Source organism: Scyliorhinus canicula, chromosome 16, assembly GCF_902713615.1.
Source record: "Scyliorhinus canicula chromosome 16, sScyCan1.1, whole genome shotgun sequence".
NCBI classification, from domain to species: Eukaryota; Metazoa; Chordata; class Chondrichthyes; order Carcharhiniformes; family Scyliorhinidae; genus Scyliorhinus; species Scyliorhinus canicula.
This window is the reverse complement of record NC_052161.1, coordinates 141,374,574-141,395,336: the sequence shown is the minus strand read 5'-3', so window position 1 is coordinate 141,395,336 and position 20,763 is coordinate 141,374,574. Positions and strand designations below refer to the sequence as shown.

The 20,763-nt window shown below is 48.1% G+C and overlaps 1 protein-coding gene across 1 annotated transcript in view; it reads right to left on the bottom strand.

The window, feature by feature from the left end:
* LOC119979501 (calglandulin-like) overlaps positions 1-20,763 on the bottom strand; it is a 129,154-nt gene that overhangs the window by 64,012 nt on the left and 44,379 nt on the right. The gene's annotated exons all lie outside the window — the stretch shown is intronic.

Sequence of the window (20,763 nt, the reverse complement as noted above, 5' to 3'; positions counted from 1 at the left end):
TCCGAGCCTGAAAGAGTGTGAATATAGAGTTGTTTTACTCTAGACGTGACAATTCCAACTCACTCCTGGCCAGCCTTCTTCGTTCTACCCCTCCTAAACTGAAGGTCATTCAAAACTCTACTGCCCACATCCTGACTTACGCCAAGTTCCATTCAGCCATATCCCTGTGCTCGCTGAAAATTGGAGCCTGGTTAAGCAATGCCTCGATTTTAAAAATTCCCATCCACGTTTCCAAACCCCTCCCTGGTCTCGACCCTCCCTATCTCTGTAACCTCCTCCAGTCCCATAACCCTCTGAACTATCTGTGCTTTCTGAATCTGGTCTTTCGTGCACCCCCCATTTTAATTTCTCCAGTATGGTGTCATTGCCTTCAATTACCAAGGATGCAATCTCTGGAATTCCCCCCCCCCTACACCTCTCTGTTTCTCTACCTCCCTTTCCTCCTTTAAGATGCTGCTTAAAACCTGCCCTTTTGACCAAGAATTTTGCCGTTTGATCTGATATCACCTTACAGAGCTTGGTGTTTGTTTGGTATTTTTCCATTGAAGTGCCCTGAGATGTTTTATTACAGTCTTTCCATTGCTCTCTGTGAAGGCACAGACTCCGAATGCTGTCTATCACAATGAAAAACATTCGTCCTTTGAATGGTCCGACACCACCTATATCAACTCTTTGTCATGGGCTGTCTGGCCATTTGCATTACTGTAATAGCACAGGTGGCAGCAGATAGACGGATATGTAACCCGCAACCAAAATGGGGAGGTCTCACCTTCCACATCCTGGAAGGCGCTGAAGGCAGTGGTAGGGGGGGGGGGGGGGGGGGGGGGGGGGGGGGGGGGGGGGAGAAATAGTGCACAGGGCCCTTAGGGACAGGAAGGAGTGGGCGGCTAGGCAAGGACTGAGTGACTCCATATTGGCTGTGGATCGAGGAAAAAGCTACAAATGGAATTTGCTCTGTTCTCCACAGGGAAAGCAGGGACCTGCCCCCCCCTCCCCCTCCCCCCACAGGGACCCCCCCCCCCCCGCGCTCTCCCTGGAGGGAGAGTGCAGACAATCAAAATGAACGTGCTGCTGCGATTCTTCTTCCTGTTCAGATCCCTCCCGATTTTCTTCCCCAAGGCCTTCTTCACCAAAGTAAAGAGACATGGGGCTGGATTCTCCGCAGCCCCACGGCAAAATCGTGTTTGACACGGGGACAGAGAATCTATTTTCATGCTGAAATCAAGCCCAGTGCCAGTCCGGCGATTCTCCTGGACCCGAGAGTCGGCGTTTTCACGAAGTACTCCGCGCGGCTGGAGGCCCATTGACAGAGGCCTACCCAGTGATCCTCCGCTTGAAATGAAAAATGAAAATGAAAATCGCTTATTGTCACGTGTAGGCTTCAATGAAGTTACTGTGAAAAGCCCCTAGTCGCCACATTCCAGCGCCTGTCTGGGGAGGCTGGTACGCTTCCACCCCTGCTATCCCACAATGGTCTTCATGAAGTTGGTTTAGGGCACGTTTCCTTATCAATGGCGGAACGGTGACCCTCATTCCCCAGAGGAGATACCAACCTGTACGGATAGTTCCAGTCTTCGGATAACATTTGGCTTCAACTCTGGGTTTTCTTTCATGGTGTTGCCACGGAGACGCATGCCCAGAACCTCTGACAGGAGTGGATTATTTCTGGTATAGTTCTTAACTTGTCCCACGGTTACAGAAGTGTTATCGACCTATAGAATTTACAGTGCAGAAGGAGGCCATTCGGCCCATCGAGTCTGCACCGGCTCTTGGAAAGAGCACCCTACCCAAGGTCAACACCCCCACCCTATCCCCATAACCCAGTAACCCCACCCAACACTAAGGGCAATTTTGGACACTACGGGCAATTTATCATGGCCAATCCACCTAACCTGCACACCTTTGGACTGTGGGAGGAAACCAGAGCACCCGGAGGAAACCCACGCGTACACGGGGAGGATATGCAGACTCCGCACAGACAGTGACCCAAGCCGGGAATCGAACCGGGGACCCTGGAGCTGTGAAGCAACTGTGCTAACCACTATGCTACCGTGCTGCCCGTATTTGCCCGTGCTGACCTCTTTGAAATAGAAAATATTACAACTCAAACTATTCAATGACAACACGTTAGGTAAAGGTAATCTAGAGAGTCCATCAGCGTTCCCATGGAGATTCGATTTACATTATCTTATATACGTGTGCGCTGACAGCAGCAATGCTCCTCCCTGCATCTGTCTCGCTGCCAGAGATGAAGTACCGGTGTGCGGACCCAGTATTGTTGTCAGTGGTCAATGATAGAACATAGAACAGACAGTGCAGAAGGAGGCCATTCGGCCCATTGAGTCTGCACCAACCCACATTAAGCCCTCACTTCAACCCTATCCCTGTAACCCAATAGACCCTCCTAAACTTTTTGGTCACTAAGGGCAATTTAGCACGGCCAATCCACCTAACCTGCACGTCTTTGGACTGTGGGAGGAAACCGGAGCACCCGGAGGAAACCCACGCACACACGGGGAGAAGGGGCAGACTCCGCACAGACAGTGACCCAGCGGGGAATCGAACCTGTGACTCTGGCGCTGTGAAGCCGCAGTGCTATCAGTTTGCCCTGTTGGCAAAGTCATTTTCCATCCGTAATGGTATTGGTAAAAACATTTGATTCTGGAAATGGTGCCTCGAGCTTCCTTCCCTATCTGTGGATCGTTCATTTCTTCTTTGTTCAAGGATCTTGATGTAAACGCTATTGGCTGCTCTTCACTATTGGACACCATGTGAGAAACCACAGCTCCCACCTCATACAGTGATGCATCGCAAGTCAGTCGCAACGTTAACTTTGGAGCTAAGTGTGCCAGGACCTCTGATTTTAGTAGTGCCTCTTTAGTTTGTGTGGTAGTCACCACTGATGTATATATTAGGTGACTTGTGGTAAGGCCCTGTATTACAGGTACGGGGGTAGTTCCCTGCCTGCTGGCTCCGCCCAGTAGGCGGAGTATAAATATGTGTGCAGCATTTCACCAGCTGCTGTAGGAAGCCACACATCTCAGTGTATTAAAGCCTCGATTGTATCCAACTCTCGTCTTAGTGCAATTGATCTGTATCAATGTAATACACTAACATTTTCAGAAGATGGACCTCCGCATCAAGCCGGATCACCTGCAGCTGGATCCGCAATCAGTCAACGCCAAAAAGGACTTTGAACATTGGCTAGCCTGTTTCGAAGCTTACATCGGGTCTGCACCAGACCCTATTCCGGAAGCTCAGAAGATTCACATCCTCTACACGCGGCTGAGCTCCAACGTCTTTCCGCTTATCCAGGACGCGTCAACCTTCGAAGACGCCATGGCGCTACTGAAAGAAAACTACGCTCAGCGGACTAACACGCTTTACGCCAGACACGTCCTCTCCACTCGTCGCCAACTCCCCGGTGAGTCAGTAGAAGATTTCTGGCGTGCCCTAATCTCCCTGGTCAGAGACTGTGACTGTCAGACCGTCACAGCCACGGAACACTCAAACTTGCTCATCAGAGACGCTTTTGTAACGGGGATAGGGTCAGATTACATCTGCCAGCGCCTTTTAAAAGGGGCCACGCTCGACCTCGCGGCAACCAAAAAGTTTGCGCTCTCACTAACGATCGCCTCGTGGAACATCCAGGCCTACACCCCCGACCGCGCGGCCCCCTCCTACGCATCGTGGACTTCCGCAGACAGCCGGTCCATCGGAGACCCCATTCAGCCAACCCCACGCATGTGCCGCGCACCCACCAACCAACCCCGGGGGCCCCAGATGTTAATTCTGTGGGCAGCCAAAACACCCCCGCCAACGCTGCCCGGCCCGCAGCGCCCTTTGTATGGCCTGCGGCAAGAAGGGGTACTTCGCTGCAGTGTGCCAGGCCCGCTCAGTCACCGCTATTGTTCCGACCCCCCCCCCCATCGTACGGCCAGTGGGCGCCGCCATCTTCCCCTCCTCGGACCACGTGCGGCCCGTAGGCGCCGCCATCTTGTTCAACCCCCACCATGTGCAGCCCATGGGCGCCGCCATCTTGTCCTCCCTCACGGCACTTGCGGCCCGTGGGCGCCGCCATCGTACCAGGACCCATGCCCCCCGGACACCTCATCGCCTGCCACCATCAACGACCAGCTGCGTCCCGCCTCGGTCATGATTGACCAGTCCCGCCCACACAACCTAGCAACCGCCTCTACAAACGTGAAAATCGATGGGCACGAGATCTCCTGTCTGCTGGACTCCGGGAGCACCGAGAGCTTCATTCATCCCGATACGGTAAGGCGCTGCTCCCTCGCGGTACACCCCGCCAATCAGGCGCTGCTCCCTCGCAGTGCACCCCGCTAACCACAGAATCTCCCTGGCCTCCGGGTCCCACTCCGTGGCGATCCGGGGGGGGTACTGCATAGCCATGCTCACTATCCAGGTCGTGGAGTTTACCGGCTTCCGCCTCTATGTCCTCCCCAACCTCTGCGCTGCCCTGCTACTCGACCTGGACTTCCAGTGCAACCTCCAGAGCCTAACATTGAAATTCGGTGGGCCCCTACCACCCCTTACTGTGTGCGGCCTCGCGACCCTAAAGGTCGACCCACCTTCCCTATTTGCAAACTTAACCCCAGATTGCAAACCCATCGCCACCAGGAGCGGATGGTACAGTGCCCAAGACAGGACCTTCATCAGGTCCGAGGTCCAGTGGCTGCTTCGGGAAGGCATCATCGAGGCCAGCAACAGCCCCTGGAGAGCCCAAGTGGTAGTAGTTAAAACTGGGGAGAATCACAGAATGGTGTTTATCAATAGGTACACGCAGCTCGACGTGTACCCCCTCCCACGCATATCTGATATGGTCAATCAGATTGCACAGTACCGGGTCTTCTCAACTGTGGACCTAAAACCCACCTACCACCATCTCCCAGTCTGTAACCCGGACCGCCCATACACTGCCTTCGAGGCAGATGGCCGCCTTTACCACTTTCTCAGGGTTCCCTTCGGCGTCAACAACGGGGTTTCAGTTTTCCAACGGAAAATGGACCAAATGGTCGACCGGTACGGGCTGCGGGCCACCTTCCAGTACCTTGACAATGTCACCATCTGCGGCCACAATCAGCAGGACCATGACGCAAACCTTGCCAAATCTCTCCACCACTCTCCTCAACCTAACTTACAACAAGAAGTGTGTGTTCAGCACTTAGCCATCCTCGGCTATGTGGTCCAGAACGGAGTTCTGGGGCCCGACCCCGACCGCATGCGCCCCCTCATGGAGCTCCCCCTCCCCCACTGCCCCAAGGCCCTCAAACATTGCCTGGGGTTCCTTTCTTACTACGCCCAGTGGGTCCCAAATTCTGCGGACAAGGCCCGCCCACTCATCCAACCCACTCTTTTTCCCCTAACGGCCGAGGCTCACCAGGCCTTCAACCGTATTAAGGCCGACATTGCCATGGCCGCGATGCACACAGTTGACGAGACGTTACCATTTCAAGTCGAGAGCGACGCATCAGACATCGGTCTGGCCGCCACCGTCAACCAGGCAGGCAGGCCGGTGGCATTCTTTTCACGAACCCTTCATGCCTCTGAAATTCAGCACTCCTCCGTCGAAAAAGAGGCCCAGGCCATCGTTGAAGCTGTGCGGCATTGGAGGCATTAGCTGGCAGGCACTCTCCTCACTGACCAATGGTCGGTTGCCTTCATGTTTAACAACACGCAGCGGGGCAAGATCAAAAACAATAAAATCTTGAGGTGGAGGATCGAGCTCCCACCTACAACTATGAGATTTTGTATCACCTCGGTAAGCTCAACGAGCCCCCCCCCGATGCCCTATCCCGAGGTACATGTGCCAGCACACAGGTGGACCGACTCCGGACTCTGCACGACAGCCTTTGTCACCCGGGAGTCACATGGTTGTACTATTTCATCAAGGCCCACAATCTGCCCTACTCCGTCGAGGCAGTACGGACAGTCACCAGAGGCTGCCAGGTGTGTGCGGAGTGCAAGCCGCACTTCTACCGGCCAGACCGTGCGCGCCTGGTGAAGGCCTCCCGCCCCTTTGAACGCCTCAGCGTGGACTTCAAATGGCCCCTCCCCTCCATCGACCGTAACACATACTTCCTCAGTGTGGTCGATGAGTACTCCAGATTCCGCTTCGCCATCCCATGCCCCGATATGACGTCTGCCACCGTCATCAAAGCCCTAAACACCATCTTCACTCTGTTCGGTTTCCCCGCCTACATCCACAGCGACAGGGAATCCTCATTCATGAGCGACAAGCTGCATCAGTTCCTGCTCAATAGGGGTATTGCCTCGAGCAGGACGACCAGCTATAACCTCCGGGGAAACGGGCGGGTGGAGAGGGAAAATGGGACGGTCTGGAGGGCCGTCCAGCTGGGCCTACGGTCCAGAAATCTCCCAGCCTCCCGCTGGCAGGAAGTCCTCCCCGACGCACTTCACTCCATTCGGTCGCTCCTATGCTCTGCGTCTAATGACACACTCCACGAACGTCTCATTGCCTTCCCCAGGAAGTCCACCTCTGGGGTGTTGCTCCTGACTTGGCTGGCAGCTCCAGGACCCGTACTCCTCTGTAAGCACGTACGACTCCACAAGGCGGACCCATTGGTTGAAAGGGTACAGCTACTCCACGCCATCCCACAGTACGCCTACGTAGCGTACCCCGATGGCCGCCAAGGTACTGTCTCCCTCAGGGACCTGGCACCAGCAGGTCCCCACACACATACCCCTCCAGCCTGGCGCCACCCTCCACTTCCCCGGCGCACCCAGCCGCAACTCCCACCCCAGGACAATCCGTCCTCCCACTGCCCACGCCCGAGGATAATGAGAATTTCGGCACACTCCCGGAGTCACCGAGGACCAGACCGACACCGGAATCGCCACCACCACTGCGGCGCTCCCAGCGGCAGATCAAGGCTCCGGACCGACTGAACCTGTAACTTGATCGGGACTCTTGAAACATCATCATTCTGTATAGTTCTCCTCCACCCAGCTGGACTCAATTCTTTTTCTCTCTGTATTTTTAAACGTGTACTTGTATATAGCTCTCCACCACCACCGTCAGACTCAATTTTAACAGGGGGGGAATGTGGTAATCACCACTGATGTATATATTAGGTGATTTGTGGTAAGGCCCTGTACTACACTTACGGGGGTAGTTCCCTGCCTGCTGGCTCCGCCCAGTAGGCGGAGTATAAATATGTGTGCTCCCCGTACAGCAGCCATTTCGCCAGCTGCTGTAGGAGGTCACACATCTTTGTGTATTAAAGCCTCGATTTCATTCAACTCTCGTCTTTGTGTAATCGATCGTGCATCAGTTTGTACAAAAGAGTTACTTATGGGGAAATCTACAGAGGAGCAGTGGGGGGGGGGGGCAGAGGGGGTGTTCAAAGATGAAATTGGGAGGGTACAGGCCCAAATGCTGCCTCTCGGGTAATAGGAAGATGTATCAAACCCAGAGAACCATGGATGGTCAGAGACATTCAGAATACAATGAGAAGGAAGAGAGAGGCTTTTAACAAGAAAAGGGGTGGAAGTCGGCAGAGGCAGTGGTGAAATACAGGAAGTGCAGGATGGAGCTTAAGAAATCAATTGCATAGAATTTTAGAATTTTACAGTGCAGAAGGAGGCCATTCGGCCCATCGAGTCTGCACCGGCTCTTGGAAAGAGCACCCTACCCCCTACCCAAGGTCAACACCTCCACCCTATCCCCATAACTCAGTAACCCCACCCAACACTAAGGGCAATTTTGGACACTAAGGGCAATTTATCATGGCCAATCCACCTAACCCGCACATCTTTGGACTGTGGGAGGAAACCGGAGCACCCGGAGGAAACCCACGCACACACGGGGAGGATGTGCAGACTCCGCACAGACAGTGACCCAAGCCGGAATCGAACCTGGGACCCTGGAGCTGTGAAGCCATTGTGCTATCCACAATGCTACCATGCTGCCCCTAAGGCAAACAGGGGATATGAGAAAGCTCTGGCAGACAAAAGTAGGGAACATCCCAAGATATTTTATCTGTATATCAATGGGAAGCAGATAACCAGGGAAAGAGTAGGGCCCATTAAGGACCAAGGGGGAAATCTGTGGGTGGAGCCAGAGGACATAAGTAGGATGTTGAACGAATATTTCACATCTGTCTTCACCCAAGAGTCTGAGGGGGTAGTTATGGAACTCGGAGAGAGAGAGATTGTGAGATTCTTGAGCAAATTGTCCGAGGGAGCGACAAGGAAATAAACATTTGAAAGAACAGTTGATTGTCCTTCAAGATCAAGTGCAATTGGAATGTGTAACCATTCAGCAACATGAAGAAATGAAGACTGCCTTAAACAGCAGAACAGGAGCACAGCAGAAGAAACTCGAGGAGACTCTGTTGTACTACCGCAAAGCTCAGGATGAAGCAAGCGAGCTTTGCCAAGAAAAGGTAAACCCGTTGAAAGACCTTCACACGTGACAAGAATCCCTCAGGTCAAGGTTTATTCCTCTGGAAGATTCCAAAGACAACCTTTAACCTCACTCTGAACTATCTTCAGAACCCGTTGGTACAGAAAACTCAGCAATGTTCCAGATTTGAGGAGGAAGCCAAAAGCTACAAGACTCAGACTGAAACAGTCTGACGGTCTGCAGAAGCAGTTAAAATGAAAGAGGGGGCATTGAAAGGAAAGGCCAGAGAACGTTCAGGAGGCAGAATTGAAACAAGTTAAGGTTTGGCCGGAGACAGGCCTGGCCAGCAGTGAAACAAAACATTGGAATAGGACAACATTCTGCTGCAGACAGAGAAAGAACAGACAGAAATCAGGTCAGAAAATGTACATCCAACAATGAAACCTGAGGCACGAGAAGAAGAAATAGCCGAGCTGAATGCAAAGATCCGCAAGCTTACAGAATTATTTGACAGTAAAACAGAAAACAAATGTTTTACCGAGATTGTGAAACAAGAGTGCGGCACGACGGCGCAGTGGTTAGCACTGCTGCCTCGCGGCGCCGAGGACCCGGATTCGATCCCGGCTCTGGGTCACTGCCCGTGTGGAGTTTGCACATTCTCCCTGTGGCTGCCTGGGTCTCACCCCCACAACCCAAAGATGCTCAGGGTAGGTGGATTGGCCACGATAAATTATACTTCAATTGGAAAATAAAATACTCGGATACTCTAAATAAAAAAAAGAGATTGAGAAACAAGCGAAAATGAAGATTCCATTTGCAAACTGTACATATCCAGAGAGAACACGGTGGACACCACGGAAGGATAAAATTTAGTCCACTCCAGGAGCAATTTCCCCTCGGAAGGAACAAGACAAACGAAAAATGTTGTTAATTAAGAGAAACACAACTTGAAGAAATGCAAAGTGTGATAGCCAAGTACTAGAAACTCATTTGTGCCTCAGGTCACTGTCTGTGCGGAGTCTGCACGTTCTCCCCATGTCTGCGTGGGTTTCCTCTGGGTGCTCCGATTTCCTCCCACAGTCCAAAGCTGTGCAGGTTAGGTGGATTGGCCATGATTAATTGTCCCTTAGTGTCCAAAATGTTAGTTGGGGTGACTGGATTACAGGGATAGGGTGGAGGCGTGGGCTTAAGTGGGGTGCTCTTTCCGAAGGCCGTGTCTGCGTGGGTTTCCTCCGGGTGCTCCGGTTCCTTCCCACAAGTCCCAAAAGACATATTTTAGGTGAATCGGACATTCTGAATTCTCCCTCTGTGTACCCGAACAGGCGCCGGAATGTGGCGGCTAGGGGCTTGTCACAGTAACTTCATTGCAATGTTAATATAAGCCTACTTGTGGCAATAATAAAGATTATTATTATTAAAGGCTGACAATAAACTGTTCATGTTTAAATATACAAGCCTCAAGATTCCATCATTGGGACATCTAAAGAACCCATATTACAACAGTGAGAAATGAGGGTTTTGATGCCGGTGCAGCCAAATAGCTGGATACTGTCCTATTATTGATGCAATGCAGAGGGAGCATTACTCTGCTATTGGCTGTGTGCAAACGGGCCTGAAGAGTACGTCATGCTGACACTGAATTCATCCAGGGCAATAGTACAGGATGGGTGGCTATGGACCTGTAATACTAACTGCGTGAAATTCAATTCCAGTTCATATGGCCTTCGAACATTAAATATAAAATACCACTATTTATTTATTGCAGAAATCTTGATCGACGTGCACTTTTGACAAAACAGTTATGTTTTCTGACTTGTATTTCATGAATGAAATAATTCATGTAGCTCAATGCAATGTAGTGACATAGCCCAGATGTTATCCTGTGAAATGTTACAATGAGAATGCTTAAGACTTGAATGAAAGCCTTTGATGACCGAGGTAACAAAGGGATTAACCTATTTAATATAAACGGACTCAGATTAGTTTAAAGCACATATTCCTGTGTATTCCTTCATGACCAAACTTGCTGACATTTCTCGAAAGAGAATCTAGAACAGGGTCTGGTGTTCTGCCTGCAAGGTCAATATCCATAAAGTGAGAGTGATACCTGGCAAACTCCCCTCCACTTTTTCAGCAGCTTTCATGCTATTGATTTTAGATTGCAGAAAAGCAATACCGCCTTAATAATTCAGCATCTACTCCAAGCTTTTAAGCTTTTCCAAATGGGGTTTTAGATAGCTAATTTAATAATTTAGGTGTACTTCAAAAATGAGCAATCTATTTTGAAAGTAAAATAGCGTAAGTTTTATTGGACACTAATCTTAGCCTTTTTTAAAAATGTGTTCATGGTTGTGAGTGGTGTTGACAAGGTCAGCATTGCTTCCCCCTCCAGTTGCTTTTATGAGGCGCTGTCTTTTTTTAAAATTTAGATTACCCAATTATTGTTTCCAATTAAGGGGCAATTTAGTGTGGCCAATCCACCTACTCTGCACATTTTTGGGTTGTGGGGGCGAAACCCACGCAGACACGGGGAGAATGTGCAAACTCCACACAGACAGTGACCCAGAGCCGGGATCGAACCTGGGACCTCAGCGCCGTGAGGCGGTTGTGCTAACCACTAGGCCACCGTGCTGCCCCCATGAGGCGCTGTCTTCAATGCTTTCATCTTTCTGAAGAAATCCAAGTCTGTATGTCGTAGAATCAGGTGACGTTTCAACATTTTAAGAGCCCTCTTGTTACAAAAATGGAATGTAAAATGAAGCAAAAAAGTCCTGCCCAGGATTGGTAGCTCAGTTTGCAGTGGCTTCACTCTCTCTGGTGCTGATTTGTTTTTGTTGCAGTGTTAAATGTAATGGTTGAGGAAAACATGGGGGAAAACCATTGAACTGGACTACAAAAGAGAAAAGATTAAACGTTCTGAAAATCTGAAATCTAAGCAGTTAAATCAAAAATGGCAGAAATATTCCAATCAGGCACCATCTACAGAGAAACTCTTGGTTCAATTTTCAGCTGCAGGCTTTGTCAGAATGAACCCGTGAATTTTTATTTATCACAACTCTGAGATTTACGAATATTTAACAAAGAATTTGTTTAGGAGAGGTGAAAACTTTTTTGAAAGCAAGTTAAGCTACTTCAGAGCCAGTTAAAGGCGGATGAAACAAAACATTGGGGGCGGGACTCTCTGCCGGCGGGCCGTTTTGCCGGTGCCCCGGGGGGTTCCTGACGGCGTGGGGCTGCCCCACAACGGGAAACCCCATTGACCGGCCGGCGTAACGGAGCATCCCGCCGGCGGGCCAAGGCTGAAAAGTGGCGTGGCGGGGCGGAGAATCCAGCTGTGGATTTTCATCAGAGACATAACCAGACCAACACCTGTAAACCAATTTACAACCAGTAATAATAATAATCTTTATTGTCACAAGTAGGCTTACATTAACGCTGCAATGAAGTTACTGTGAAAAGTCTCTAGTCATCACATTCCGGCACCTGTTCGGGTACACTGAGGGAGAATTCAGAATGTCCAAATTCCCTAACAACACGTCTTTCGGGACTTGTGGGAGGAAACCGGAGCATCCGGAGGAAACCCACGCAGACACGGGGAGATCGTGCAGACTCCACACAGACAGTGACCCAGAGGGGAATCAAACCTGGGACCCTGGAGCTGTGAAGCAACCGTGCTAACCACTGTGCTACCGTACAACAAATACTTTCTTCTCAATGATGCTGTGTCACAAGTGTATAAATGTGGCTGTACTCAACCCAGGGCAACCCCTTCCTCAACCATGAGATCACATCCAATCCTTCCAACCCCCCTTTGCAATCCTGAAACATATCTGCGTGCTTGTGAGCCATCACATTGTGCTAGCAGGCAGTCTCCAGGTCACCTAAACCTCTCCTGAATGCCAGCCAGCTGCTGCTTGCCACCCACTGGACTACAAAAACATTGAGGCTGACTCTGCAGTGTGGTACTGAGGGAGGGTTGAACTCCTGAAGATGCTGAACTTCAGGTGAGAAATTAAACCAAGGCCTTCGTTTCCTTCTCAAGAGATGGATAAGATCCCATGACACTGAATTGAAGGAGCGCAACCTTGCTATACAAGATTATCTGGTCATTATCACATTGTTTTTTGAGGGAGCTTACTGTGAGCTTATTGGCTACTGCATTTTCCCTATTCCAACAATGACTACATTTCAAAACGTACTTAATTGATTGTTAAGTGTCACAGTGGTGAAAGGTGCCATTATATTTTGTTCCTTATATTTCAGGCAATCAGTTTACCAGCAACATGTAGTTGAGGTCGGAGGTTAAAAGAGTGTGGCCCTGAAATTTCACATTCACCCAACATTCCACCCATTTGAAACTTTTTAAAAATAAATTTAAAGTGCCCAATTCTTTTTTTTTCCAATTAAGGGGCAATTTAGCGTGGCCAATCCACCTACCCTGCACATCTTTGGGTTGTGGGGGTGAGACCCACGCAGGCACGGGGAGAATGTGCAAACTCCACACAGCACCCACCTGGGGCTTGCTTGGAATTAAAATACACCCAAGTATTGGTGGCCGTCCATATTGAGGTTGCTGGTCGATAAAATAAACAAGAATAACAGAGAATTTCTAAACGGCAGTAACTTGATGGCCATAAAATCAACAAACTTTTTGGGTTGTGCTTTTATTAGGGAACGTGATTTCAAGAGAGTAGGAGATTTCTCTTTAATGTTACAATACTAAATATTTTCCCCATTCCAACAATGACTACATTTCAAAACGTACTTAATTGTTAAGTGTCACAGTGGTGAAAGGTGCCATTATATACCACATGGTAAATTATTAATTGGAGCAGTGGAATATCAGTATAAGGGACCTCCCAAATTTTCTTTAATTCTATTATGGGATGTGGGCGTTGCTGGCTAGGCCAGCATTTATTGCCCATTTCTAATTGACATTGAGAAGGAGGTGGTGAGCTGCCTTCTTGAATCTCTGCAGTCCATGTGCTGTAGGTACACTCACAGTGCTGTTAGGGAGGGAGTTCCAGGATTTTGACCCAGCGACAGTGAAGGAACGGCCGATATATTTCCCAGTCAGGGTGGTGAGTGACTCGGAGGGGAATTTGGAGGTGGCTCTTATCTCAATCCTGTACACAATGCTGGATGCTATCACTGTAATCATTACATGCTCTTGTGTGCAGTTGATAAATCTCGTTCTTGTCTTTTTCTTCTTGGCTGTCGAGTTGTTTAAAGTGTTTACGTCAGTGGCTAACTAAATATACAATAGGTAGTACAGAACGGGAATATTTCTGAGACATGTTGCTGAAGATTTTTGTTTTGCACTCATCAGAACTAACATTAGAATGTGTAAAACAATGTGAGGCCACAACTGGAGTATTGTGGGCAGTTCTGGTCCCCGCATTACAGGAAGGACGTTATTGCTCTGGAGAGAGAGCAGAGGAGGTTTACAAGAATGCGGGGCATGGACAGAGTGGATAGTCAGAAGCTTTTTCCCAGGGTGGAAGAGTCAATTCCTTGGGGGCATGGGTTTAAGGAGCGAGGGGCAAGGTTTAGAGGAGATGGACGAGGCAAGTTTTTTTACACAGAGGGTAGTGGGTGCCCGGAACTCGCTGCCGGAGGAGGTGGCGGAAGCAGGGACGTTAGTGACTTTTAAGAGGCATCTTGAAAAATACATGAATAGGATGGGAATAGAGGGATGTGATCCCCGGAAGGATAGGGAGTTTTTATTCAGACAGACAGACTGGTCAGTACAGGCTTGGAAGGCCGAAGGGCCTGTTCCTGTGATGTAATTTTCGTTGTTCTCTTTGTTCTTTGTTGCCAGGGCTAAAAGAATGTAGCTACAAGAGAGATTGGATAGGTTGGGGTTATTTTCCTTGGAACAAAGACGGCTGAGGGGTGACTTAATTGAGGTGTATAAAATTATGAGGGGGAGAGATAGAGTGGGCAGGATAAAATTGTTTCCCATGGTGGAGAATTCTAGAACCAGGGAACATAGATTCAAGACAAAAGGCAGAAGGTGTAGAGGGGAGATGAGGAAGAGCTTTTTCAAGCAGAGGGTAGTGGGAGTCTGGATTTCATTGCCCTAGTTGGTGGTGGAGGCAGAGATTCTAAACTCTTTTAAAAAGTACCTGGATCTGCGCCATAAGTGCTCTAAGCTACAGGACTATGGACCAGGTTCGGGAAGATAGAATTAAAAAGGGCACCTGGATGTCCTGGGGCTGGCATAGACAAGATGGGCTGAGTGGCCTCCTTTGGTGGTGTAACTTTCCTATGGTTCTATGAGTGTCAAATTTCAAACAATCAGAACAATTTATACAACAGAGTGGGTGCTGATTGGTTGATAGTGGAATCTGATTGGCTGAGATATTGTAATGGTGAAAGCAATGGCTAACCATAGGCTCCCAAAGCTCCGAGGTAATTCAGAAAGGCCGTAAAGCCAAAACCACGTTCCTTTTGTTCGCAATGATCGGTCTCTGTGTATTAATGTAAGTTGCTTCCAGCAAGAGTAAATGAGCCTGGTTACGAGGTCGACCTCCACTACAACTCTGTACACACAATCTGATCCAAGCTCTAAACCAGCCATTGGTTCACGCTGTACCAAACCATTCAAAATCTCAGTGTTCTTAGATGACCCAGAGCTAAATTTCTTCTTCATTAAATTAAACTCCATGTTTCCCAACATATTGAATTTAATATCCTAATCTTCAAAACCCTGCCCCATCCTTGCTAGTTTTACTCACCTCTCCAACAGTTAAAGCAGAGGTCATCATCCATTCTTTTATTTATTTTACCTGTTTTATCTTTTGTTCTGCCTCTGGAAAGCACTGTGAAATGTTCTCTCCCTTTGTGGCTTATAGGAAAGTTATTTCTGAAAGCATGCTCAAAGAAATAGGGGAGAGCGAGGAACGTAAGTGAGCTTACACGAGCTTTAGTGATATACTGATGTAATTGCAAGCTAACATTTGGATACAGATCTGTCGCCAGAAAGGCTAGGACAAATTAATCGTCTTCCGGGGAATTAAAACCATTTCAGTTCCACTCTTAATATGAAGGGGCAATACATAAAGTATTCACAAAAATTACTGAAGATAAATTACATCATATCAGGTTACACTTTTAAATATTAGATGTACATGGGGCTGGTTTAACACAGTGGGCTAAGCAGCTGGCTTGTAATGCAGAACAATGCCAGCAGCGTGGGTTCAATTCCCATACCAGCCTCCCGAACAGGCGCCGGAATGTGGCGACGAGGGGCTTTTTCACAGTAACTTCATTGAAGCCCACTTGTGACTAAGTGATTATTATTATTACTTTCTGAAACCCTCAACTGCGCCTTTGTTACCTCTAGACTCGATTATTCCATCCCTTGACCAGCCTCCCACATTGCACCCCTTATCAACTTGAATTCATCCATAAAGTTGTTGCTCGTACCCGAAATCAGGTCAGAACGCATTCACACATCACCCCTGTGCTCATGAATCAACATTAGTTCCTGGTCCAGCAACACCTCAATTTAAAACTTTACGTCTGTGTCTTCAAATTCCTCCATGTGGTCACTTATTTCCTTTACTCCTACAATCACCATGGTCTCTGTTCTCCTCCAATTCTGATGTCTTGCACAGTCCGGTTTTCATCATTTTACCATTGCAGCCATGTCTTTGGTTACCATCCTCGAAGCTCTAAATCCCTCACTACATCTCTCCGCCTCTCTCTTATTTTTCATAAGATGCTTCTTAAAACCAACCCCTTTGAGAAGCTTTTGGTCATCTATCCTAAAATTACCGTATCTGGCTCAATGTTGTATTGTATTAGACAACACTCCTGTGAAGCGCCTTGGGGAAATTTAACGCTGCCAAAGGTGCTATATAAATTCAAGTTGTTATTACTAGAGCATTGTTGATTGCTTGATTGGCTCTGCTGATGTACATGTCAGTGTTGGTTACATAACCTAGAGACTCTAGCTCCTTGTAAGATTGGGAGCGCTGCAAACTGCAACCTATAAACTGACAATACATAACTATCTCCAGGGATCAGTGTCACATCTCCAGAGAGTTCAGCTGTGCAAAACACCACCAACGCATCACAACACCATCCAGACAGATCATCGACCGAGTGAGTGTGCTACTGAGGTTTCAATCTCAGTGCTATCAACCAAAGGTCCATGCTCGGGATTTAACTGACCGATCAAACTGACTCTGGTAAGTAAATTGCCTAAAATCAAAAACAGATTTATAATATAAATCTGTCCAGATTGTGGTTCATGAATAGAAGTTATTTTGGACTCTGGAATATTGCATTTATCTGAGGGGCTGAAACATTGCGCTGTTATCTGTATGAGGATGTATGTGTATATCGGCACTGAAGAGAAAGAAAATGTTTTCATTAATAATGTTGAACACAGTCCTCATTAGGATTAATCTGAAGTTATCGAGTCATAGAGTAGTCCAGCACAGAAGGAGGCCATTTCACCCATCAAGTCTGTGCTTGCACTTTTGAAGAGCTAAACCACTTTGTCCCACTCCCTTGTTTCTTCCTGGTATACCTGCAAATTTTCCCCTTCGAGTATTTATCAAATATTTTTTTGAAGGCTACCATTGATTTCATATCTACCACCCGCCGCCTTTTGGCCGTGCCTTCCAAATCCTAACCATTCATTGCATAAAGATGCTTATCGTCATGTTGCCTCTGGTACTTTTGCCATTCACTGTAATTCTCTGTCCACTGGCTCTCACCCCTTCAGCCATCGGGGGAGCTCGTATTCTGAAACCTCCACCGGGTAGTGGGTCATCCCTACCCTGTAAGACCCGTGCGGTTTAAAACAGGAACCTTGGTGAATTCCTGCAGTGCATCTTGTAGATGGTACACACGGCTGCCACTGTTCGTCGGTGGTGGAGGGTTTGAATGTTTGTGGAAGGGGTGCCAATCAAGTGGGGCTGCTTTGTCCTGAATGGTGTCGAGCTTCTTAAGTATTGTTGGAGCTGCACTCATCCAGGCAAGTGGGGGAATATTCCGTCACACTCCAGACTTGTGCCTTGTAGATGGTGGACAGATTTTGGGGGGTCAGGAGGTGAGTTACACATCGCAGATTCCAAGCCTCTGACCTGCTCTTGTAGCCATGGTATTAATGTTGCTAGTCCAGTTCAGTTTCTGGTCAATGGTAACCCCCAGGATGTTAATAGTGGGGTAATCAGCAATGGTAATGCCATTAAATGTCCAGGGCAATGGTTAGATTTTCTCCTGTTGGAGATAGTCATTGCCTGGCACTTGTGTGGCATGAATATTAGTTGCCGCTTGACAGTCCAAGCCTGGATGTTGTCCAGATCATGCTGCATTTGGACATGGACTGCTTCAGTATCTGAGGAGTTATGAACAGTGCTGAACATTGTGCAGTCATCTGCAAACATCCCCACTTCTGACTTTATGATGGGAGGAAGGCCATTGATGAAGCAGCTGAAGATGTTTGGGCCAGGACATTACCCTGAAGAACTCCTGAAGCGAAGTCCTGGAACTGAGATGATTGACCTCCAACTACGACAACCATCTCCCTTTGTGCCGGGTATGATGCCAACCAGCAGGTCTGTAACCGGTGGGGTACTCCAAGAACCAGTACTTAGGCCTCAGTCGTTACAATATTTAGATGAGGGGACTGAATGTAATGTGTCCAGGTTTGCTGAGATACACAGTTAGATTAAGTAAGCAGCGAGGAGGATCCAAAGAGGATGCAAAAGGACATAGACCGATTGGGTGAACGAACAAGAATATGGCAGATGGAATACAATGTGGAAAACTGTGACGTTAACCCACTTTGGTAGGAGAAATAAGAGAAGCAGAATACATTTGAATGGTGAGAGACTGAAATATTTGCATTCAAGAGGAATCTGAGTGTACATGAATCACAGAAAGTTAACATGCAGGTTTAGCGAGCAATTGAGAAGGCAAATTGCATGTTCGTTTTTGTTACAAGTTTGGAGTACAAGAGAAAATGCATCTTATTCCAATTAGGCTGGGCTTTGTGGGGACCACACCTGGAGTATTGCACAGTTTTGATTGCCCTCCCTAAGGAAGAACAATCCCCTTGAGGGACTGAAACAAAGATTCACTACGGTTCTTGGGATGAGGGGATTGTACCATAAGGAGAGATTGACTAGACAAGGACAATATTCCCTGGTGTTCAGAAGAATGAGAGGTGATTTCATTGAAACATAAAATTCTTAGGGGGTTTGGCAGGGTAGATGCTGAGAAAATGTTTTCCCCAGATGGGAAATCTGGAAGATAGGGATCAAAGACTCAGGATAAAGGATTGACCGTTCAGCATAGCGATGAAGAGAAATTTCTTCACTCAAAGGGTTGTGAATCTTTAGAATTCTTTAGTCTAGACAGAGAGCTGTAGATGTTCAGATTTTAAGTATCCTCAAGACCAAGATCAATGGACTGTTTGGCACTGAGGTACTCAGAGGATAGATTGGGAAAGTACAGCTGAATTAGAAGATCAATCATTAACTTGTTGACTGGCGTAGCAGGTTGAAAGGGCCAAATAACCTACTTCCGATTGTATTACTTACGTTTTTATGCATCAGTTGTCGTTCAATTGGTAGCATATTTGCCTTTCAGTCAGTAGATTGTGGGTCCGAGTTAATGACATCAGCAAAAATATCAAGGCTTATGCTCCAGTGCAGTACTGAGTGAGTGCTGCACTGTTGGCGATGCTGTCTTCCGGATGCAATGTTAAACTGAAGCCCATCTGCCCTCTCAGATTGAGATAAAGAATTCTGTGCCACTATTTTGAAGGGCAAGGGTTCCCACAGTGTCCTGGAAAATATTTACCCCCAAAACATCACCTAAAACAGATGATCTGGTCAATCTAACATTGTAGTTTGTGGGAGCCTGTGTTGCAGTTCAGTTGCCCCGTTTCCTACATTACAACAGAGATTTCAAAAGTACCTCATTGGCTGTAAGGCCATAAGACATGTTTTCTAGTCTTCTGGATACTGGTGGTCATGAAAAAACACCTGTATTTATATGTTGCTTATCACAACCACCAGACATCTCAAAACAATATACGAACATATGAAATAGGATGACATTTGGAGGGCGGTACGGTAGCACAAGTGGATAGCACTGTGGCTTCACAGCGCCAGGGTCCCAGGTTCGATTCCCCACAGGGTCACTGTCTGTGATTCACCTGAGGAAGGAGCAGTGCTCCGAAAGCTAGTGATTTGACACAAACCTGTTGGACTTTAACCTGGTGTTGTAAGACTTCTTACTGTGCTCACCCCAGTCCAACGCCGGCATCTCCACATCATGGCTATCTTCTAAACTTCAGTAGAAACAAGCCCAACTTACCTCATAAGACAACCCGCTCATTCCAGGTATAAATCTAGTAAACCTCATCTAAACCAGCACGGTAGCATAGTGGTTAGCACAATTGCTTCACAGCTCCAGGGTCCCAGGTTCGATTCCAGCTTGGGTCACTGTCTGTGCGGAGTCTGCACATCCTCCCAGTGTGTGCGTGGGTTTCCTCCGGGTGCTCCGGTTTCCTCCCACAGTCCAAAGATGTGCAGGTTAGGTGGATTGGCCATGATAAATTGCCCTTAGTGTCCAAAATTGCCCTTAGTGTTGAGTGGGGTTACTGGGTTATGGGGATAGGGTGGAAGTGTTGACCTTGGGTAGGGTGCTCTTTCCAAGAGCCGGTGCAGACTCGATGGGCCGAATGGCCTCCTTCTGCACTGTAAATTCTATGAAATAAAACCGACTCCAACACATTTATATCCTTCCTTAAATAAGGAGACAAATATGGAACACAACATTCGAGATGTGATATCACCAATGCCTTGTATAACTGAAGCGTGAAATCGTTAGTTTGAAGTTAAATTCATCTTGTAATAAAGGATAGCATTCCATTACCCTTCTTAATCACTTACTGTTATCCAGCTAATAAAGCACATCTGAACCGCAGTCGCAGTAATGTAGGAAACAGTGGGAAATATCTGCATAGTAAGATCCCAGAAACAGCAGTATCATCAGGAGCAGGTAATCTGAGTCATAGAGTTTGACAGCACAGTATGAGGCCCTTCGGCCCACCCTGTCTGCGCCGACTATTCTAATCCCATTTCCCAGTACTTGCAGGCGATGGTGGTTCAGTTCTATTTTTCACAATAGGTGGCAATGCAATCCTTTGGCTCCAACTGAGCAGGCAGATTGGGAGAGGGCGGCGACTCCCTCAGCAATGAGGGCAGCACGGTAGCATAGTGGTTAGCATAAATGCTTCACAGCTCCAGGGTCCCAGGTTCGATTCCCGGCTGGGTCACTGTCTGTGTGGAGTCTGCATGTTCTCCCCGTGTCTGCGTGGGTTTCCTCCGGGTGCTCCGGTTTCC